This window comes from Phalacrocorax aristotelis, chromosome Z (genome assembly GCF_949628215.1).
Source record: "Phalacrocorax aristotelis chromosome Z, bGulAri2.1, whole genome shotgun sequence".
Lineage (NCBI taxonomy): Eukaryota > Metazoa > Chordata > Aves > Suliformes > Phalacrocoracidae > Phalacrocorax > Phalacrocorax aristotelis.
Genome location: NC_134311.1, coordinates 36,708,502 through 36,732,850, shown reverse-complemented (window position 1 = coordinate 36,732,850; position 24,349 = coordinate 36,708,502). Strand labels below are relative to the sequence as shown.

The 24,349-nt window shown below is 39.0% G+C and overlaps 1 long non-coding RNA gene across 2 annotated transcripts in view; it reads right to left on the bottom strand.

The window, feature by feature from the left end:
* LOC142050760 (uncharacterized) overlaps window positions 1-24,349 on the bottom strand; it is a 96,036-nt gene that overhangs the window by 29,528 nt on the left and 42,159 nt on the right. For both annotated transcript variants that reach the window (XR_012658125.1, XR_012658124.1), the window contains one exon: window positions 9,036-9,205. This is a non-coding gene — a long non-coding RNA (uncharacterized LOC142050760). The remainder of the gene's footprint in view (window positions 1-9,035; window positions 9,206-24,349) is intronic.

Sequence of the window (24,349 nt, the reverse complement as noted above, 5' to 3'; positions counted from 1 at the left end):
CAAGTCTTGGTTAAGTATTTTTACCTAACACTGGAGAAGCTTTAGCAGGAAGGATGGAAAGTCCCAATCCCTCTATAACATGCTGGCTATTGCAGGTCCTATGCTCAGAGATCTTTCTCTCTTCTTCTGGGCATTGCTTTAGGAAACCCAGATACCCAAAACCAGAAAAAGAATTTCCAAGTGTTGGAAAGGTATTTAAAAATTAAGCGTTGCAGCAGTCAATGTGCTGTCTCTGACACTGCTAGAAAACTCAGCGTGACAGGGCATTTACTCTTTCAAAAGGCTGGTGAAACTGTTGTGTTCTGTTGCATGCACAGCTCTGCTGAATTTTGACTGCATCAGGGAAAATGTCCTCTGGAAATCCACTTTGGTCATGATTCCCCTGCCCTATCCGTCTTAGCTTAGCCCATAGCAAACCACATGACAACATCCCTTTGAGTCTGGTGAGAGATTTGCTTGACTAGAAGTTTTCTAAGAGTGCTGAACCCTTTGTGATTTCTGCTTATTTTCATGCAAGCATTCTGAAGGGAAAAAAACAAGTGGTTTTTGTTGGTGTTCTCAGTAAATGTTTTTGCTGTGAAAATCATCATACTTTTCTGAGGGTTTGGATATGCATGAGTAGTATGCTTCATAGTCTTTGAAAATTCAATAAAAGCAAAAAAGAAAAACACAAAAGAAAACACACCACCTAATGAAATCTCTATAGAAGTCAAATCTATTTACACAAGGAAAAAGAATAGAGTTACAAGACATTATCTTCCTTGTATTTTGTTACAGGTTGGTGTCTTGTAAATACATAATCTTTCTATGGCAGTTTTCTTCCAATGACTGCCGGCAGTACAGGCTTTGCTAACACCACTTTCTACATATGGCAAAATCATGTTCATCAGTTCTTTAACTACTTTTAGCTGCTGGTGATCAACGAGCACTTTCCTCTTTACAAAGCTGATCAGGTCAGCAGGTGTTATACGGTGTTAATGTGGAAAAGAAAATCTCCCTCCTTCTGCTGACATATTTTTGGGAAGTAGGTTGATTTGTGCTTGTGGGTGGTGCCTGACATTTTGCCAGAGAGTGACAGCTGATAATTGTGTTTTTCCTGGATCATCTCATTCATCCAGTAAAGGATGAGACACTTTTCCAACATGTTGTGCTAAAACCAGATACCATCCACTTGAACTATATATAATGCATATGGTGTTCTCAGTAAAGGTTTACTGAGAGGGAAATAGAAGAAAGTATCTCTATACACTTTTATATTCCCCCATCTACCCCTGTATTTATAAAGAACTTTAATCTTGCCTTGAAAACTAAAATGTATCTGTTGGCCTTGCAGGCACCTTGTATGCATATGATGTGCATGTATAAGTCTGTAACAACTGTCCACACAGCTTAAAAATGCTCACTAGAATTCCCTTTTAAGTAAGTCAAACCTAAAATACTTAACAGTAGTTACAGATTACAGCGAACCAGCTCCTGAAACCTCTGGCACCACATAGACATAAATCTATCCATGGGCTTTGAGATCCCATTCAAACTGAAACTATTGAAAATCAGCTGACTGTCAGGTCATTTTAATGTCTTTCCTATGAAATGAACAAGAAATATGGAAGTAATTAATCCTGACTACAAGGTAAGGATGTTTCTCTGGACAGGAATTATAAACAGCATGGTCCAAAAGCCTGAGACAAAGGTGACTGTAGCAATTAAACCTGTTTGAAACTTTGGTTTCAAAAGTCTACCTCCCCATAATTTTGCAGGAGTGTTTTCTCCCTTTCAGGGGAATCCATGTTACCCCATAGATCTGGAGTGCCTGGAAAAGCTTGCAGGTAATACCAGTGACCCCACAGCTTCTACTCCATTGTAAACTCTCTCTTTTGTACAAATTCATTTGGAAGCAATGACAAGGACGGTTACATTACCTAGGTTTCAGAGCAGACTAGGAACAAAATGAGCTGACAGAAAACCTTTTCTGCTTTTGGGGAAGAAAAACATCTCTGTGCTAAAATTATTATATTTTCTTGAAAGACAGGAGCATTCTAACCAGAGAAAAACAGAATGAGGTACTCTGCTAAGATTAAATTCTCCAAGACAGACAACAGCCTAAGCCTTGTCCACAGGTACTGTCTTAACAGTGTGGGTCCTTACAGTATTAAGAAAAGTTATTAACAAAGTCTTGAGAAACAGATGACATGGGCAATGCTAACTGGAGCTAGATTACCTCTGACATCTCTGATACCTCATTACAACTCTGTCTGTGGTGGTACCTCTGCAGTATGTTGTGTACTGCTACACACACAGTGATACCACTGCTTCCAATACAGTTCGCGCTGTCTCCTCTTTCTTTTGACTTCTATGTGACATTGCAGCTGGAAGCCACCAGCAGAGGCTCTTGTACCACCACCGTGGACATGTAACTATGTGTCCTATCCTCTCACATTGACCGTCAGCTACTACATAGCTTTCCTGCGCAGGACATGTCCAGTAACTGCCATGCCGTATTGCCAGATGTGTCCCAGCCTTTCCAGGTACTTGCCTGGCCCTGCATTTCATGGGTTTGCAGAGGCTTTGTAATTCCTGCTACGACCCATGATTTTTCCACACAGCTTTTTTTTTCCTTTCTTTTGAGCCAAGCAAAGTAAAACAGTAGCCATATGAACTGCTGGGAGACTTCCCAGTGGCAAGGCTCCAACTGCAGTGCCTTGCAGAAATAATGCAGACTCAAGCTAGAATTGTTGCATTTAAGACCAATTCTAATGATACACATTTTTTGTTCACAATTATTTCAATAGAAACAACATTAATTTTGTCTCCTGCCTCTGACACAGCACACAGAAGTCCTCGTGAATTATCTTAGACGCAGGCATCCCTGCTCAGTGAGAGCTGTTCTACATTTTTGCTCTGAACCCTCAGTTTTCAGTTCAGAGAATACTTAGTGTCTGTGTTAGACATGAAAGAGACATCTTAGACATCAGTATTTTAGATCAAGGTACACTCACAATGACAATAGATGGCAACTTCTAACTTTCATCATCTGCTTTCAATTTTCTCTACTTCTTCATTATATTTCATAGATGATTTGTGAACGTGAGCGCTTGCTTAAAGTGCTCTGTCTCGCTAAACAGAATTTCATCATACTGAGAACTACAAAAAGTGATTGTCTGTCTCACAAGTTTCAAAAGAGTGAGGAGTGCTGCCTGATGAGGGGTAATGGTGATTTGTAACTGATTTTTGAGGGAATTCATATACGAGCTTTTCCCTGTGTAAACACAGTGACAGTTACATCTATTTTAGCCTGTGCACGTAAGCACGTAACTCTCTGATCTTATTCCACAGAAGACTTCTGCACAGCAAGTGGAGTGGAGGACTCCCTGAGGCTGGAGAGGAAAGACAGGTCTCACAGCTTTTTGAAAACATCCCAAAACCTTTTCAGCACACAAACAGTTGGTGATTTCCTGGCCGATAGCATGCTGGTCCTTGTGCTCATAGTGAACCAATCTTTACTTGCTGGTAAAACAGCAGTGCATTGTCTGGACTCAAAATTATCAGACAGCGGGACTTTGCCTTCTCTGCAGACACAGCTGAGCCTGCAAGATGGTCTCTAATGCTTTTTTCCTCCAAGTACGAACAATTTAATTTTCTCTAGATGATTGACTATGACACAGCCTGCTCATAAGTAAGACATAAAATAGTTATATTATATGAGGTGTGTCTAGGATCTGTCATGGTTTATTTCTAGACATTACTGGGCCTTTCTAGGTAATGGCCTTGTCCTGCACTTTGGAAGACTGCAGAGACACAGTAACTCAGTGTAATTCTTCTCCACACTACCTTTTTCCTTTCCTCTGAATGAAGAAAGCAAAATACTGCAGCACGAAGCCTGTAAGTTACTTTCATCCTGAACTGTTCTCAGGTTCTTCTGGACACACAAGGCTGTTTTTATTCCATTTTTATGAGTGAATTTGCTATACCATATTAGAAAGATGTCTTTCTTTGAAATGGTTAATTTGCGGGCTTTTAGCAATTAAATAAAAGTAATCCTTGAAGGAAGGAGAGTTTCAAGCAACCACAATGTGGACTTTGAACCTGAATGTCAGTTGAACATAATCCTCAGCAGTATCTGCACTGCAGAAATGACAGACAGTAAACAGAAATTACTCCAAAGGAGGAGTCCCCCAACCCACTTTAAAAAGCTGGAAATAGAATCACAACATTTAATATCTTTTGGTTTGGGTCACAAAGAAAAGACCCAATGTTAAAGTTTTACGAAACCAGCTCATGATCTGTCCATACATCGCACAATCTGCTAGGAAACTAACTTGGCATTTAAAAGCCAAACTCAGACTAACTTAAGCATTTTCAACTGCACTGATGAGTGGAAAAGGAGAAAATAGGAAAATATGCAGAATGACTGGTGTATTAAAGCATTCTTTGCTAATTCTTTCTCAGTTATTTCCATGTTAAACTAATTACAAATTAAAATGTTTATCCTGACTTCCAACATTGCAAAACAACTTGACAGCTTCACAGCAGAATATTCTGCCAGTGGTACTATCACTAATAATAACAACGCACTCTGTAGTTAGACCTCAGGTAACATGTTGTTGTTGCATAAGGCAAAGGGTTACTTATCCTCCCTGATGTCCAGCACTGTAGAGACAGTACCAGTTTAATCAGTGGTAAAATCATTGGGAATTCGGAAAATCTGTTTACATCTACCATCTATTTTATATGCAATGCAAATGCTTCTGTTTGCTTGCCATTTTGCAGAGAAAATTTAGGTGGCTTTGTTTTTTTGATAAAAGGAAAATTTTCTAAGGGGAAGCCTGTATGGTAGTTTTATGAACAGAAGAAAATAAATTTAATCCACATGATATTTATTTCTTGTTTTGCATATCTTGCAATCATATATGCAGAAAGGCAGGATGTTTTTCTCAATTGTTGAAATTTATTATAAAATTAAGTGGCTTTCACAACAATGAAATACTTGAAATGTGTCAGTGTACAACGCTGCATTCACTGCTCTAGGAAATTACTTTTCAAGTTTATAAAAAGCCCATACAAGACAGTGAACAGCAAAATCAGTGGTATTTATTTGGTATTATAGTGGGAATAATTTATAACCATTTTGGTTACCAATCACTTTAGTCTCTGGAATCCTCTTGCCAAGATAAAGCACCTAAGTATAACTCTAGGATCTTCCCAAAACTTTAGTGTCAGATGCATATTGATGTAAAGTATTATTTTCTTTCTGAATTGAGAACATGACTTGCACCAGAAGGAAAGATCTGGTTCATAGTAATAGCGAAGAGGAGGATTTAATTTGTGATTTGTGCATGGCTAGTAGTAAGATCACTCTAGTCCACACAGAAAACAAAATTTTCTCCTGTAAAGAAAACAAAGTTAAAATATTTTTCTGCTGCTATCTTTTTTGAAGAACATTTACAAAACACCTCTAAAAGAAGATGCAAGCGTTTTCTATATGCTTTTTAAGTATGAGCTTTCTTGTTTTTGTTAGGTAACTTGTCACTTTTAAAGATGTCAAACAAATCATCTGTTTAAAAACACATAGTTGTGAGTTTACTGCAGCAGGCCATCTATTGATGTAGCCATCTTTGTTTAGGCCAAGTAGTTTAGCCGAACATATTACTAGCTACCTGTAACAATTACATTGCTATAGGTTCATCACAGAATAAAACAATACAGATTTAATCTTTCTGCTGAGTTGCATCAAAAACACCAAGTGGGCAACACCATATCCTTATATACACAAAACTAGAAAATGGAAGCAGTCACCAACACATCAGCAGTCATTGTCCCAGGGCCCCTATTTTATTTCTTTATTCTAGCACATTCCCCTTTTGCAATGTCAAATGTTTTACCGTGTATTTTTTAAAGGGACTTCCCTCTGTATTTTGTGTTTCCTGACTCAACTCAACAATTTACATTAGGAAATAGGAGCAGAATAAAATATCTGGGAATTAAATAATCTGTTTCAGATAGTTTCATCTATCAATATTCTCTATAGTGCAATTCTTTGTATTTTGTAACAACATAAAGAATTGCACCAAGCACAAAGAAGGAAATTTTAAAGAGTTTGAGCCTAGATTATGTTGCATCTTATCAACTGCAATTATGATATTAGAATAAAAATGTTTATTTTCATAGTATCTTACACTCATTGCTCAAAGGCTCAAGAAATTCAAGTAATGAAAGAGCCAGGCTGATCTCAACATTAGTTATGGAGTTAGTTACAGGGACACGGAGAACATACTGGTTACACAACTGCTATTAAAGTTACTTGTAGTCCTTACACTGATAGTGGAGTTATGTATGGCTGCAGAAAGTGTTCTCACAGCATAGAAAAAAAAAAACTGAACTGGTGATTTTGTTCTTATGATGACTAATGCAGTAAAGAGTGGAAATTCAATTATTCTTATTAACTATTGCTCACATGTCTTGGATGACTGCTTATTCTTGGACTTTAGAGAAAAGTCCATGTTCAGAAAAAACACAGCACCTGTCACTTCCTTGTAAATAATGACAATTTAGTCAATAAACATGAGTTCAGAGATTAAAACATATTCTACAGAATGATTCTTTTTTCTATAGATTATTTGAATAATGGTGGTGTAGGATAAATATATAATAATGGAATATAATTCTTTTTGCTTAATTTTCAAAGCTATTTGAGCCATGAAATTATAATAAAAATCCTAATACTCATCCCTGGCCTCGCTTTTATTCATCAAAAAGTTATTGCAAAGAATAAGGATGTCTTGAACATGTCAAGAAGAATGGAACACGCAAAATTTCCTTAAATTAATTCCTTTAAAAAACCTGTCACCTTTGGCCACTCTAAATGGCTAGATTCATCTTCCCCCCCCCCCGCCCCCCCCCCCCCCCAGTAAATGTACACAAAAATTGCATTCTTCTATGATTAAGACTTTATAATAGCATGATATAATTCCCCATGGCAAGGTTTTCAAAGTGGAATTACAGTCTAGGCAAATTAATGACAAGCAGCAAAATGTTCCTGGGATGTAGTGTAATTATTCTCATGATAACCTCCACTCTCTATTTGCTTTATTCCCTCTGTCCCTCAACTAAATTGTATTTTTACAAAGAACTGTTCAGTCTATCATTAAAACATGAAGGTTTACAGGAGGACTTTCAAAAGGCTTAACCTTAATTGATGTCCAAACCCTCTCAGTCTCCAAATCAATAACAAAAGACGTTCTGCCTCCTTTTTGCAAACAGAGCAGACGTCTAAGTAAAATATCACCTCTGGAACAGAAGCAACTGACTTTTATGTTCTCATCACAAAAAAGGAAGATCTCCACTGGTGGCCCTTCTTATTTACACCACACACATGGCAATCTTTGACATTCATTTCCTTGAATATAAACAGAAGATACAGCCTCCCTCTCCTGAAGTTAATGAATTGAATGATAAGGTCTTTCCATATACCCCCTTAATTCAAATACCTAATGACTCTATAGTACTTGCACAGTTCTGAAAAGAAAGTGCATTAAAATTAAGTTTAGATTTCAGGATAAAATAGAAGATTGGTGAAACACCACATTTCTGCTTAGTATAAAAGGACATGTTCACATACAGCCTCAAGCTAAATAAGATATACCAATTTTAATACTAGCTAAAACTAGGTTTCCTTTTGACTGAAAGCCAGTTGAAATAACTGAAGCACTGGGGTACAGGTTTTGTAACTAATCTACTGAATCCTTTAATGTGAACAGGATAGCTAATGAAAGGACATTTGCAATATTAAGACTTAACAGACATCAATCAGTAGATTGAAAGGTGAGCTGCTTTGTCTTAAAAAAATTACAGAGCATGAAACTTTCAAATGTATGCCAGTTTTGACAAAAAAAAGGAATTTCAAGTCACACAGAAATGCATTGCTGGATAAAAATGCTTGGGAAACTTGACCTACAGTGTGGGGAATCAGCCTGTTCTGCCAGGTTCAGATGGAGGACTTGAAGCTTGGATTCATCTGAGTCTCCTGGGCTAAGCAACCGTTCGTTGTAAAAAACTCTGGGTTTTTTTTTAAATTCTGTTTTCATGGAAAATACCTGAAGTTCCTGGGAAAAAGTGCATAATATTTGTCTAACTGTGAGACGAGAATTTTTCTTTTTTTAGATTTTGTAAAAGGGAGAACACCGCTTCTTGTACAGCTCTGATATCCCGTGCTGAGCTATGGTTTATGAGACTTGCTCAGTGTGCATTGCTGACTTAGCATTCTGTTTCCTGTAAACTTTTGAGTCCCAAAAGATAAAAACTGAGGGAAAAAAACCCTCCCAAAAATGAAGAAAATATAAGGGTTTTTTTTGTTGTTGTTGTTAATACAAACTTCAGTAAGGAACTGTTCTTAATTTTTTTTCCATTTTAACTTTTCAAATAAACTTGATCCCGAGAGTGTGAGAAACTGAGTATCTTATATGATGAAATCTTGCTTGTCTCCAGAGCAAACAAAAAGTAAGTCATACTGTCCAGCCAAAACACTTCAATCCATCTTTTTTTTGTGTAGATAATTTAAAAACTGAGGAATTATTTTCCCAGACATCTGATAGCTACTCTGTTAAAACTTCGTGAGGTTGCTACTTGGGGCCTTTCTGCAGCTTCTCTGAGGTTAGATGGAATTTCTCTGCTTGTATGGTCACTGATAAAAACTTCCAGTCACTCTCCATGAAATCAGAATTGAACTGTAGATACATTTACATCTTATTATTATTCCCTAATGGAAACCATTTTGGTCTTTGCATGGTGTCCTGTTTTTGAAATCCAAATTCAATTTAGCAGATCAAATCTACTGTTCATAGCACCTCATGTTTTAGGCAAAACCATTTTTCAATAAAATGTACAGGTTTCCCACAAGCTTTTCAGGTTGCTTCGCTCCCATTATGCAAAAATGAAGTTGTGGATCTGAGCCTTGATAAAATGTGAAAAGAAGTGCTGTGGTCTGTAATAGCTGCAGGGTAAGACTAAGTTTTTAAGTGAGCAAAATAGTCCTTTCTTACCTTGAAATCTTTCAGTTCACTGAACTATAAAACAGACCATGGGCAAGATGAGGATGACACGTTCCTGTGCATCATGAAATGAACAGCCTCCTGTGGAGTCTCTGTGTTCAAAACTCTCAACACTTCTGCTGTTTCAATAAAGTTGTGAACTACATGTTTCATAAACAGTCCTAAGTGAAAAAAACAGAAAAATGTCACAAACAGAATTTTATACACTTATGAAGGATATTGGATTGGTAGCAGAAAACAGAAAGAGCCACTCCTTCCATCTGTATGTGTAATCTTTTGGCATGACCAAGCATTGACAAAGTACACCATAATTCCACCCATTAGCAAGCTAAACAGAAACCCCCTGCAAATTTATATAAATAAAAATGTCATTCATTGGAAATAAAATCTGCTCCACTCACATTTCTTTTGAGTATTTAGATGGCCAAGAATGCATGGCTGAGATAAGGCACAGAATGGGGAAGAGCACTAACATAATATAGGCATTATTTCATAAAACTATTGAAAGCAAATCTTGAACTGCCACCCCGCACTGAGACACACTGCATTCCATGACTGCATCCCATTTGTAACTATCAGTGATATCAGCAAGGGGTAATTATTTGAGAAAAGCAGTCTTATGTAAATAGATGGCAAATTAGGAGGCAAGTATTTAACCTGTATCACAAACTATCCGATGATAGGCACTTAGTTGAAAAGTAGATCTTTGAGTGTTGCTAGCCACTTACCATTTTCTCTGCTTTTTCAAGAAAACATTGAAATAAAGATTTAAAGATCTGTAAGAATTTAGTTTAATTTTATCTATTAGAGCCATATGTTAGGAATAGAAGACCCTGGTAAGGCTAAAGAAATGAGTTGCAAAATTGGGCATGAGATATTTATTTTAATGTATATCTACTTCCAAGTTAAATTCAGTTGTTGTATTTTGTTCTTTAATGAAGTGGGGGAGTAGTAGGAGTTGCAGCTCGATCCATTGTGTTTGCCTTTCCTCTTGTAAATACTTGCTCTTATGAGTCTGTCAGAGTCCCAGGCTCCTATACAAAAGCAAACTCTGTATTTTGAGGCTGATCACATGTAAACCCATGAAATGTCGTTTGTTGGCTAATTCCTATTTTCACCATGCTGATTGTCTCTACAATATTTTAGTGGACAGTTGTATAAATATCATGGCCACACTAGCAAACTCAGTTCCTGGGATGTAAAGGAGCAGCAGAGCAGAAAAAAAGTGCCAGCTAGCTGGACCTATGGTCCCACCTTTGATTTCCTGAAGTAACCTGCATTACAATGCCCTACAGTCCTTACAGAACAGGGGACTTGTGAGTGGAGGAAATAGAGACCTTACAATGAAAAAGCACTTCATAAGTCTAATTTTTCATAATAGCACACAATTTGAAACTACAGAAGAATGCCCAACAACTGCAAATGTTCTCCAGTAATTGCTTGCTGTCAATATTCAAGCAGTTCAAATTTCAGAGGGAATGCTCTCTTATTTCCCTTGATGTTAATAGAACAGAAAACGAAGTTTAACAAACTTGATTATCAATGACAATTCTACAACAAAAAGGCAAAAGGAAAAGGAATTAAGAAGTTATATATTTCTGGGCAACTAATGTGTGGCACCTGATCTTGATTTTAAAAAATGGCAAAGCCTTGCAATTCCCACTAACCTCATGTGAAGTTGTGATAGGTTAGCATTTCTACAGACTAGGATCATGATATCGCTGGTTTGCAGTAAATGTATCCAGAACAGTGGCCATTTGGGGAATTTTTGCTTTTACATGCAAATTGCCAAGCAACCCTTAGCCCATCTGCTTGGAAGCCCCATATTTTATAAACATTTGTATTTCAACTCCGTTGGTGTTTCAGAGAACTTATGCTCATTGATTTACTGTACTTAAAAGGCAATGTTTGAGCAATTGAGTTTTTATGTATTTTTATCCATTGCTGTCAATGTTGTATGAATACTTCTACAGCTGGCATTGTTTATACAGTTATGTAAACTATGGCTGGCTTCGTTTCCCAAGCTGAAGAGCTGAAGTAGATGATAGAACTGGCTCAAAAAGAAAAAGAAAAAAAAAACAACCTCACAGACCCCAAGAACCACCTCCTCCCTCCTACAGATGACTGTGATTTTCTGAATAACATACAACATTTTTATACAGATCTTCTGATGCAAGCTGGGATCTCCATTGAAACCAGTTCCATGCCACCATTTTCTACAGAGGGCAACCTGTGCCAATGCAGCTTTTAGGGGCAAACCTGGCTATACACTATGGCTATAGATCAAACATCCTACTATTTTTCCCATGAGTGAGGTCCTATATGTGGAGAAGGAAAACAGAGCTCAGTTTCTTTACTGCAGCGAGGGTTTATTTGTTGTTGGGGTTTATTTTGTTTGTTCATTTTTGTTTTGTTTTCTCCCCCAAAGAAGCCTCTCTTTAGGAAAGTTAAGCCTATAATGCCCTCAGCTGTAACCCTACAACCTGTTACATATCAAATACAATTTACCATAAGGAAAGTTATGGGGAAGATCGGTGGCACAGTCTTTCCCTGTCTTGTCACCTCCCATCCCACTGCACAGGAACCCTTAGGTAGATGCACACATTTAACATCAAGCTTTTGAAAATTTGTTTTCACTTTCTTGTGTTCTTCAAGTGACTGGAGCCCTCAGAACACGTGATCCCCAGCAGCAGGGGTTAGGCCGTGCTTGCCTCTGTACTTATTTCCGCTACTTTCCTGGAGACGGTCATGTTCTCCACATGAACTCTCATGGGAGATACTCCACAACTACAATCGTAATTGTAAAGCCACTGTAGTCTATTATCTTCAGTTACTTAGTATTAGTTATCTTAAATTGTATTAATGAATTTGATTCTTTAAGAACACGTAATCACTGCTGTGATGATAGCACAAGCAGTACAAGCAGCCTAACACTTTCCATTATAACCCTCTATTTTCAGTCATTTCCTGACATTGATAAACAAATTATTTAAGTACTACAATTATGAAGTTTATTGTCATACACTGACTAACTTTCAGGACTACTTGCAACCAAAATTGCAAGTAAGGAAAATCCAAAAAACCAAAATCAAACCTTAGGGACTTGAGTACAATGAGCTCCAGGTATATTGTACACCACTGGGTCCTAAAGGAATTCTGCGAAGGCCATGCAGTTAATCTTTCTGATACACACTTTCAAAGTGATTATGGTTCATGCACTTTTTGTGTATGGACCTGCTACTGTTTTCCCAACTCAATAATACTGGAAAAATCTACTGGGAACATTTTGATGAAATAAACTGCCTAGACCTGTCACTGAATTTCTCTTGAAAGTCCATGCACTGTAGATGTAAAAGAGCCCATTGTATTTAAAACCCTAGACAAGAGCACATGTTCTTTTTCTGGAGGTTACCACTGCACACTAAATGGGAAGGGGACCTGGATAGATATAGATGCACTGGGAGGGAATAGAGTGATGGAAGGAGTAAAGCAAGACCACACGACCTGTGCAATATCTTCTCTATTACTTCTTTGTTCCTTTCAATTCCATAAAGGTTATTTTAATGGCTGCTGGAATCCAAGATGTGCATGCTTATTGTGCCTGTAGGGCAAATACTTGAAGTTATTTTTGTTTCTGTATAACAGCACATCCAAAAGCACCTGTCACATCCAAAAGCTGGACAGTAGTGGAAAATGCTCTGAGTTAGACTATACCCACTGGTGAGACAGTATTCTGCCTCTAAAGATGGATATTTCTAATTGAATAAGTATTTGCAAGGTATCTCCTGAAGGGTATTTTAATGATAAAACTGCAAAGAAAACTAAACAACCCTTCCTCTCCCAACCTAACGGAATATAAGATTAGTCTGATCCTAATTTATCTTTGGACAACAAGATATTCCAGCAAGGTCTGTTGCAAAATCTCTAAAGGTTCAATGGTATATGGGAAAAAAAAACCCACTCCTGCTTTGGCCAACATACCACTTCCTGATCCGTACTAAGCAACCAACCTTACACTGGAATACTGGACAGTTACTCAGTGCCATGTTACTTACGCATATAAGATTTTAAAATATTTTGTGATTTACTTTGAGTAAATTTTGTCCTTAAATGTAGGTTTTGGTAATTTTGAACTTGTAACCCTTCAACAATGCTGCTTAGGGCCCAGAAAGACTCCAGCAGCAGCTAGGGCAGTACTCAACAACAGAGGCTGATAATCTAAATTTGAGACTTTTACAATGCCTTCGTATGTGGTCAGTCTTTGCAAACCAAAAGACCACACACATGCAAACAGAGGTTCTCATAATTGCCTAACATTTTCACCACCTGTTCTGAAGCCATGTTATCAGATGTGAAGAAACCAGTAAAAAACAGTTTATAAGCTATAAATGGAAGCAGCTATGTCAAAGAGCTGATAAACATTTCAGTGCAAATTATTTGTGTAGCAGACTCTGTAATTTACACGACTCTAAACTGCTTTAAAGTATTGGTTTCAAGTTACAGGATGTCACGGTTACTGTGTTGGGGTGGGGGATATATGTGTCGGGGGGATAAAAGAAAATGCAGGCAGGTGATATTTCTTGTTTAACTGATCATGTCAAAGATAATGCTATCTTCTCCTTGCCTTTTCTGCTTCATCTTCACAGCATTCTGCTGCCTAAGTGTGAAAGCCTGGCCTAGTTTAGAAAAAAATCCATAAGGGTGCCTACCACGGCCAGTCATTTCATAGTCTTCAGAGATGTTCACTTACTGTGGAAATGCTGATATCTCTATCTCCACTGATGTAAATGAAATTTATCTTAAAAAAAAAAAAAGTAACTTTACCCACACTATTAGTTTAAACAGACTAAAACTGAGCAGAAAAACATAGTTAACATGCATGACTCAGGTGAATATGAAGAAGAGGAAGGTACCTCCAGACCACATCACAGCTGTACAATTCCTTCATTACTCATTAGAGGCTTTAGAACTTATTTCAGCAGTAGCTCCTCTGTCACTGCTGATCTGATTGAAAATTACTTGTGATCAGCCTCTTCTAGAACTGGATATTTGGCTTGACATATAATGTAAATAAAGCATGCACTAGAAATATGTTGAATATTTTGTGACTATCAGCCTTATTTCCTTCTGACTTAAATTCATCCTTATTTACGTTACTTAAGTCCAAAGACCAGAACTGACTGATTTCCAAGACAGAAGAAGAGAAGCAACAGCATACACGCTGTTAGCCCTGTTAATTCTGCATATTTCATTCAAGAAAAATTTGACAGAATTTTAGTTTTTCTTTTCAGTGAACTTACCCTTGAAATTGTATTCATGCGTACTGGCCTTTTCTTGGCTTTGGTGAAAATTGTCAGGGCCATGAACTCTTGCCTGTAGCACATTTTATTGGAAAGATTATATTTTTAAAAATAGTGAAGGTGTGATATTATAAATATACTAGTCAAAACCTTGTTTGTGATATAGAGGCATCTACTATAAACTCTTGACAATTACAACTGGTAAAAATTATGCTGAAGAATTTTCCATAAATTGCTTACTGCATCAGGTTTGGAATTTCAGCCCCTCCAAAGTCATCTTCTGATATGTGATAAAACTATTCTCACCTGGAGATCTTGTGACAGCTGTAATTTGTAGTTACACAACTCTGCAGACATCCAGTGAAAAAGTGTCAAGGTTAGTACAACTTAGCACTGGAAGCATTCCTTACTGTTCCACATTATCAGCCTTGGTAATTTGTTTTTTATTTCTTAGGCAGAGCATGAATACTGGTACTAGCATTTGGCAAACAGCCACTCACTGGTGGAGCACTGCACGGTGTTTGAACAGTGCATTTATTTCTGATGACTGCTTGAAAATTTAATTAGGAATTACTCTCAGATCATCATCCAGATGACCTAACAAGTGTTATGCTACAGAAATCTATTATGTATCCAGATTTGACAATTTTGGGCAGTTCTTGTACTGCTATCTCGAAGAACTATTGCCGAATAAGAAACAAAACCAGAGAAGGGTAACAAGAATGAAGAGTGGTATGAAACAGTGGTCATATATGAAAAGATGAGTAAAAGTGATTCTTTAGTTTCAGAAGTGAGCATTGTGGCAGGATGAAGGAAGGGGAAAGAAATGACAGAGGCTGATGAAATTATTACTGTAGGGAAGAGGCCTAAAGAAGGATCTAATGAAATTAGCAACTGGGACATCCAGTGAAATTATCATACACAGACTTAATACTAACAGGAGGAGTACTGACTTTCTCCACACCTCCAGCTGTGCAGCTTGGAGGCCTGAGACATAAATGTCTCAAACGCTGGCTGGGGAGGCTGGGCAATGTGCGGTAGGAACAGTCACCCTATACCCACCATAAATATACTAGACACTTTTCAAGACTGTCTGCAGGACTAGGTGGACTTGGGTCCAATCTGCTGCGGCAATTCTGTAAGTTACATTGTTTTGCAGTGATGGTAAGATGGCTTTTCAGAGTGGAAAATTGCTAGTTTGCGCTAATTAGCTGAAGAATGAAAGTTTGGGACTTTGTGCCTGCAGAGATCACAGGAGGCTCTTACTGATTCTCCCATTTAAAGCTCTTGTGCTATGCTAACCTTTCTAATTTCAGCAGTACTTTCTCTTCAGATGAACTTCAGTTTTCCTGGAAAGGAGCTGTTTTTCCATTAGCAAAGCCCCTTTTTAAAACATTCACAAAAAAAGACAATGTTTTTGGCAAGATAGGCTCATTTACAGGCTAGAAATGAAGTGTGAAAATTGCTGAAAACTGTTACTTTTATTGCAAATATTTCATGTTTCTAACAGAACACATTCAGCTGTACCAGGCAATATATTCTCAGCAAACAATCTGAAAAATTCAGAACTTTAAAAAGAGAATTTTAAAAACAATTGCTTGGCAAGCATTTTTTTTTTTTTTTAAAGGTGGCTCTTATCTGAACTTTGAGTGATGTTCTGCCTTCTTGTATCCACTGCCTCTCCCTTCTTGCAGCTTCTTCCATGAGCTTCAACCCTATAACCCTTGCTAGGAAGGCTGACTGCGTTTTGAAAGTCTTTGTCTAATTTGGTCACAAATCTCATAAACTCCAGAATGCATTGCACCATCATGTCATTTGTAAAGAATCGACAAATTTGACATTTTTTTTTCTTTTACTGAACAAGAGGCTTTATCCCTCCGGCTACCCTAGCCATCTACTTCCCTACCAATCTCCAGCAAAGGACCTTCTCCTGCTTCTTACTATCCCTGATTTACTGCAATAACTTTAAGTATCCACAATCACACATTTATGGTGAGTATATTGTATGTGGCTTTGGTGAAGCTCTGGAATTTTGCTTCAAGGGCACTCAGGCAGCAAGTACTGAACCCACAAAGATGTTACTATAACGTGATAAGAGTCAAGTGGGAGGGAGCTTGGAAGCTGAATAAAGTTTCTGAAACCTAAGGAAAGTTCTGCACTTATTTTGTTAAGCAGTCAGGAAAATTCTTACTCCACAAACAACTCAATTTCTCATTAGTGTGTGCAGCAACAGCTGAAGCAAAGGGGGAAAAGCCAAGCCCCAGTCCAAAACAAAGCCAGTATCCCTTGGATGTCCAGAATTTTTCATATGCAAACCTGGATGCAAGTCTGTGCTCTTGAACATGCAGTTGCAGAAAAGAATTGATAACAAACACTGAACTTTTATAGCTGTGAACTGAAATAGACAGATGCAGATAATCAGCTTGAATCCAGGCCAGGATAGCAGTCACTGAAGCTCATTATGTCATGGAAACAATTGTGTAGTCTGTTAAAGATGGGTTGAGGAGTACAGAAAGCTTTTCGTTACCCAAAACTATGTGGAGATTATTGTGGAGGAGGAATACTATGACTTATTTCTCTTTCAGTCGTCCCTAGGATCCAGCCTAGGAAAGCGAGAGTTAGGTGGAGACTAGCTCTGACATTATCTGCAGTGTATCACTTCTAAACAAAAAGGGGAACATCAACCCTTACTAATTTAAAAGAAACATAATTACACCTGCAGCGTATCCATCCCTTACTCATCTCCCATGCTAATCTTTAATTAAATGTTATGTGGATGCCGTTCAGGGACAGACTCCACTGGATTCAGTCAGAAAGTACACCAAATACTGGAGTAGTGCCTTATGTACTCTTGGGGCTTTAATTATGTTCAGAAAGAATATAGACATAATGAACTCTAAAGAAAATTAATTGTTTGCATGTTTTCCTGTTTTTCTTTAGGTGGTTGGAAACAGCCTGTCACTGTCAACTTTGAAGCTCTCTGGTCACCTGAACACCAGGCAGAACTGGCACATTGCTACCAGTGTGTGACTCAGCGTGGCCGAGCAGGCTGGCAGCAGACAGCTTACTATAGCCCTTCAGACAGTGTGTTGCATGAGGAATAACTACATTTGCTGTGCGTCACTCCAGAGTGCTACTGACACTTTCTTGCTGGCCTGTTCTTGCCTCTAAATCTAATCCTTTGTTGATAATAATTCAGCAAAGTTTGCCTACTTGTATCATGAGGCAAAAAATTCAAGTACATATATCACATTCACATAAAGTACATATATCTCTCTCCTTCTCAACATCACACCTCTTTCACAGATTTCAATTTGAGTATTTTTCCTTTTCTTTTATTAAATGTGCATGAACTGAACAAGGGCACGATCTTATTTCCACAGGCAATATTCGATGAATTCTTATTTATATACCTAATTATTCCTATACCTGAGGCAGAGGGAAGAGATACGGAAAGTAAATCAGGACATTGATATCAACATGATAGCTGTGAAATGATCACAAACTGTTTTGGCATTCTGCAATGTTCATCTCTTTACTTCTTTAGCTAAACAGTAGTTGTTTCCTATCTGCTTATTGCAACCCGCTACCTAAACTACAGTCTTTCCTACTGTATTTTTTTCAGCAGATGATGCTCAGGCCTGCAGATTTTCCCAGAATTCAGCAATGTCCCCAAGTAGGTACAGCATTATAATGACCTCTCTGCTTTAATGAGCTTTGTTTTAACCCCCTGATTGCCTTCCAATGATCAGAGGGCTCCACAGTCCTGGGAGCAGGAAACACCACTAACACCCCAGCTGGCCAGGGCAATGGGAGCCAGGCACTGAACCCTCACTTAGTGACTACCTTGCCCTACAGTCTTTGATTCATTCTGCAGCCCCAGTGACAACAAATCATTGCAATGAATAGACAACAACCTTAAATAGCAAACTTCAGAAAATTTCCACAAATTTTTGTTTAATCAGAGATATAGATTTGATCTAAATTAAATAAAAATAAAGGGGAGAAATAGTGCAAGACCTCATTCTCAGAAGTTGTGTTATTGAACTGAGGTGTGGAAACAAGATTAAGTCCTGGCATTACTAATATCCCCTGTTTATTAATCGCAACAGCCCCACCCTGAATAACCAATAGCTCTTCCCCCCACTTGGAAGGTGGGAAACTCAGGCTGATGTCCCTGTGACAAGTGCTCTTCCACCTGGTCTGCAGCAAAGCCACGGGCTGCTCTGGGTTTGGAAAGGGCTCTCTGCTTCAGAGATTAAATCCCATGTGGGCCAGAGCTGGGTGTGGGCTCTCAGGAAGGATGTTCTGGAAAATAAAAACATGCATTTTATTGACAAATTCCTTACTGGTTTTCTCCAACTGCTGACTATGAAACATGCGGCCACAGTCTCAAATCTACAAGACAGCAGACGAAAAGTAGACAGGGAGGACTGGTATGTGCAGAAGACACACAAAGCTGGTGTCCCACTCGACTCGCTGATTTCAAGATTTCATGAGAAGACTAACACAGACTTTCTTGTGTGTCTTACTTCAGGTAACTCTGGTAAAACATTTGGTCACAAGAGCCAAAAAGAAAATCTCATTTTACAACCAAAAGTTATTGGGCTCCTACATAAAGCCTTGAAATGTTATGGGACTTTTCTTCTTGCAGTTGGTTTTACTTGCCTCATATGCAGTAGACTGTTCAGCTTTACTTCATTTGCTAGTTACAGCATATAGAGACACACACAAAGGCATGCCTAACCTAAAGCTTCCAGGAAAGAGTTAATGATGACACACTGTTGCATCTGCACCGAAAAAAATTAAATAGGCAGATACATCGTATCTGCTGCCTTTCCCCCCTCCCCATTTTGAAATGCCTGAAAACCCACTTGTCCTAGGAACATTTTACATATGCATCAAGCATATTATATTTATTTCTCATGCAAAGTTTGTGCTTTCCATTTTGTTTGATCTCTTTCTCTGTTTTAAATGCTGTGTTTCTTGACATCTGCAGTGCTGCCTGAACAACACGCATAAAGGTCCTAAAGCATCCTCCGGCACAGTGGGTGAAGTGCAGATTTTTAAGATGATTGCTGAGACAGCCTGTGCAAAGGATTTGTTTTTGCAAGTGTTTGTGTGCATATGTGTGCATGATCCCTGTGTGTGGCCTCTGTGAATACCGAGTGCCATTTACCCTGAAGGCTCTCTAAACCACTCTCTCTGCCTGTGTAGAAAACATCTCCCTGCTGTAACTAAGCAGAATTAAAATAGTTATTTGTCCATTCTTTCCTTTATATACACCCACTCTGGCCCCCAGTGAACCTCCTCCACAGTTTTGCTGCATGCTTGTAGCAGCAGCCTGAGGTCCCCTCTTGTTACCACACAGGCACAGCCAGCTGAGACGAGAAGAACAAGGCACTGGAGGCATCCCGCCACTCTCTGTCTCATACAGCAACCGCTTCAAATTCCTCTACTATACCAACACACACTGAAGCTGCCTTTCCACGCCTGCTCCTACCTCCTGTATTCTATTGCTACTCCACTTATTACACCTCCCTCACTTGTGCCGCTCTTTTCCAGCACTTTTCACTCATTTAAATCTCTCATTCCTTAGAGGCTGCGTGGCTGAGCTTTTTACAGAGTTACATAAAAGCTCTGTTTGATGGGCCGTGAAAACACCACATTTCTCTAAACTATTAAGCTGTTCCTTCTAAATAAATAAGAAAGACAGAAAATAAAACCATCACAAAATAATAGCTCACAGAATCCCCCGCTTGACATGATGGCCATAAACCTTGGGAAGAGATTTGTTTAATTTCTTTTTTTCTCATGCATGCTTGCCACTAGCCATCTACAGAGGTCATTTAGCTATCAGTGCAAGAAGTTTTATATTTCACTGTAAAGCCTTGCGTCAACAATCTCATAGTGCTACCGCTGGTTTAGAGTTCAGAATAAATTTTTTAAGTTTAATCAAAATGTTGCTGGCATATAAAGTTGACTGGCAAAAATAATCCTTCCACTTCACTGTTTGTACACTGAAAATTAATTTTTTCCATCTTGGAATCTGAGGTAATTGTTATCCACTTTATTGTGACAAGTCAAAAAAACTAATTTCTGTTCCAGAGCATAATACATAGAATTTGAACACTGTCTTTCTTTTAATTTCACTATCACAGAAAGGGTGATTTATGCCCATTTTTCTCTGAAACTGTGATGGAGGGAATATAAATGACTTTCACAATGATTTGAGAGCCTTGCTGGTCTTATGGCTTTCCATTAGCCTATATTGCTTACAGTTTGGGAAGGCAGATTGCTCAGATTCTTTGAACATATTTATGTTACCCACCTCAAAGCTGCTTTGAAATGATTAAGCACATGGCCAGGAGCCACATGTTCTTCCTCCTTCCAAAGCTGGGTGCTCATCATATTTTACTACTACGTCAAACTCTGCACACAGCACTTATTTTTGTGCGTGAGGAAAAAAGAGCTAGAAAGCATGAGGGATCCACAGTCACCTAGGAAATTAGCACCAGTACTTCTACCTCCCATACAGTAGAGATTGCAGTAGACCACAGCACCTGCCACTGAAATTGCATCAACGCTCTTGGTGGAAACCTAGTTCTTTTCACCACTTACCTCAAAGGATCCTAAACTTCCACTCTTCTCTTAACTTTTTGTAACACAGGGTGCACTTACAGATCTACATTTAAAGTGGTCTATGTCTGTGTACCTTTAAGACTGATGACACTTAGGATCTTTATTTCAGGCATTTCTCCTTACAATCAAGAAGATATCACACAGAGATTCAAGGAAGCATGGCTGTGAGAGGAGAGGCTGGTGCATGAAGAAGCAGAGTGGGACTGAATGTTTTTTATCTCACATTTGGCAAGTTAAATATGCCTTTCTCTTTGGGAAATTGTGGAAGAAAGGCAATCCAGTAATTACTTCCCAGCCATTTATGTAAACAATTTAATAATTAAAATAAAAATAACACAGTGGAGTCATCATCTGAAACGAGAATGCACTTAGTTTCAGTTAGAAATCCTTTTATGTGTGAAAGTACTGCAAAGAAGTAACTCTTTTTTTTAAAGTCAGAAGTAAATAAATCTCTCATCCATTCAGAACACCATCTGTGTGTTTCAATCCAAGAATGTAATCCTATGGAAAAGAAATAAAAATACAGAGTAATCTGTCAGACTAAGCTGTAGCCTTTTCTGGATACTGCACCATCAAAACTTTCTTATTTTTTAATTCAAATTTTTTATTAGAGACTCATATACAAGCTTAACTACCATGTTTCAAAATAAGTCTTTTTTATATTTGAGTAAATATGATATGAAGCTATTGATTCACAATGACTTCAGAACCCTAAAATGCCAGTTTTAGGGCTTCCCACCCCATTTATTAAAATTCCTAAAAATATTTTTGTTACATTTAGAGTAGGTGTCCTACAAAGTAGTCCTGCTTCCTGACTGACAAGCATAAAGACAGACATTAACAATGGCATAATTTATGATCATAGAAAACAGCACAACAAGGAGCCAAGGACAAAATTTTGGAAGATGCTATTATATGCACTACAGTTTAGTGGTTTACAAACCTACAGCTTGCCAACAGTTGTATTTCATGATAAGTACAATCCATCTGGAGAGTAAGGTTTGATGATTTCTATTGTCCATCCACGTAAAAAATACTTGACAAAAGTAGTGCTGATGATTCAGCAGGTAGTACTCGTGTTTATACTGCAGGTTTGTAGCCTGTTACACTCCATTACAGCTGATGAGTAGTAGCTGCAGTCGTAGAAGATGCAGCATAATAAAGGGTCATTTTTGCTGTTCAGCCTGATAGGCTGTGCCTGCCTGTGTAGCCTGGACAGCCGATCTCACCCTACAGTACAGCCTGCTTTTTTATTGTCACCAGACTAGAACTGAAATGGCAAGGAATTCATTGCTCCTCCATTTGCAGCCACTGAGTAAGTACTGGGCTACTGTCTCAATGTTATACTGCTCAGCTTTTTGCTTTCAAGACAAAAACAAATAATAAAATGCTTTAGTTAAGGATTCTTACTGCTTTGTGCAAGAGATGAGGCACTAGCCCCATTTTACTGCTTGCAGTAATTATAGTCTGTCATTTCCTCTGTGCTTTCAAATTGTTACTGCATTCTTCCCACCCTGACCAAAAGGTTGTGTAGCATTTCATGCACTGTTAAATAGCAGCTTCACTCCACCCTACAAACACCTGTATTTCATTGTTGGTGAGTGAACCGACCCATCCATTTTCCCTTACTGTGGAATGCACTTCATTAATTTTTTGAACAGCATGAAGAGTAGACAAGGGTCACACCTTGTATGCAAAAGCTGGCAACTGAAGCATTACCTATCAAAACTCTTATCTTTAAGCTTTACCACTTCTCTCATCTTGTCATGCTCCTTCAATACATCCATGCTACTTCAGCTGAGAGGAAAGTGCCATTTTCTGAGGCAACACCATAGCACCAGGAGCCAGGCATCCAGCAGGCACACCAGCAGCCCTGAATTCCTTAGCTAGGGATGAGTGGGAGCCATCTGGCTGTTCTTGGGCTTATTTTTAGTATAAAGAATTGAAATAGAACTCTCAAATTCTTTTCATTTTTCCCCCCCTTATAGATGCAAAAAACCCCACAAAGGTAGACAAAAGCAGAGATGGTTATATGAACTATACTTCTTATATCCCTACTGAAAATAAAGTAGATAATTTCTTGTGCTATTATTCCTCATTGACTGCTTATCCAACAGTAGTTATATGGCACAAGCAAAGAAAAAGAAATCAGTATGGGTTCTTCATGGAAAAAACCACTTAATTTACAAAAATGGGCATAACTGCCATCCACTACTGTTTTGTGACTGACAGCATTCTGTCATGTGGAAGTTGTAACTGCACTGGCTTTTGCATCAAAAAGTGGCGAGCAAGTTACTTGTTTTTCTGACTTTCCTATGCTTGTGATGGGAGCCCCAGCATCACTGAATGTGATATTACCAGCTTGAGCTGGCAAGCTCAACACTTGCTGCTACACTTCCTCGTGACTCCAGTCATGAGTGGTGTTCCCCAGGGCTCAGTGCTGGGGCCGGTCCTGTTCAATATCTTCATTGATGATCTGGATGAGGGGATTGAGTGCACCCTCAGTAAGTTTGCAGATGACACCAAGCTGGGTGGAAGTGTTGATCTGCTGGAGGGCAGGAAGGTTCTACAGAGGGACCTGGACAGGCTGGATCATTGGGCCAGAGCCAATGGTATGAGATTCAACAAGGCTAAGTGCCAGGTCCTGCACTTGGGTCACAACAATCCCATGCAGCGCTACAGACCTGGGGAGGAGAGGCTGGAGAGCTGCCTGGAGGAAAGGGACCTGGGGGTCCTGGTCGACAGCCAGCTGAACATGAGCCAGCGGCATGCCCAGGTGGCCAAAAGGGCCAATGGCGTCCTGGCTTTTATCAGGAATAGTGTGGCCAGCAGGAGCAGGGAAGTGATTGTGCCCCTGTACTCAGCACTGGTGAGGCCGCACCCCCGATACTGTGTTCAGTTTTGGGGCCCTCACTACAAGAAGGACATTGAGGTGCTGGAGCGTGTCCAGAGAAGGGCAACAAAGTTGGTGAAGGGTCTAGAGAACAAGTCTTATGAGGAGCAGCTGACAGAACTGGGGTTGTTTAGCCTGGAGAAGAGGAGGCTGAGGGGAGACCTTATCGCTCTCTACAACTACCTGAGAGGAGGTTGTAGCGAGGTGGGGGTCGGTCTCTTCTCCCTAGTAACAAGCGATAGGATGAGAGGAAACAGCCTCAAGCTGCGCTAGGGGAAGTTTAGGTTGGACATTAGGAAAAACTTCTTCACTGAAAGGGTTGTCAGGCATTGGAACAGGCTGCCCAGGGAGGTGGTGGAGTCTCCATCCCTGGAGGTATTTAAAAGAAGGGTAGATGTGGTGCTTGAGGATAAGGTTTAGTGGTGGACTTGGCAGTGATAGGTTAGCGGTTGGACTCGATGATCTTAAGG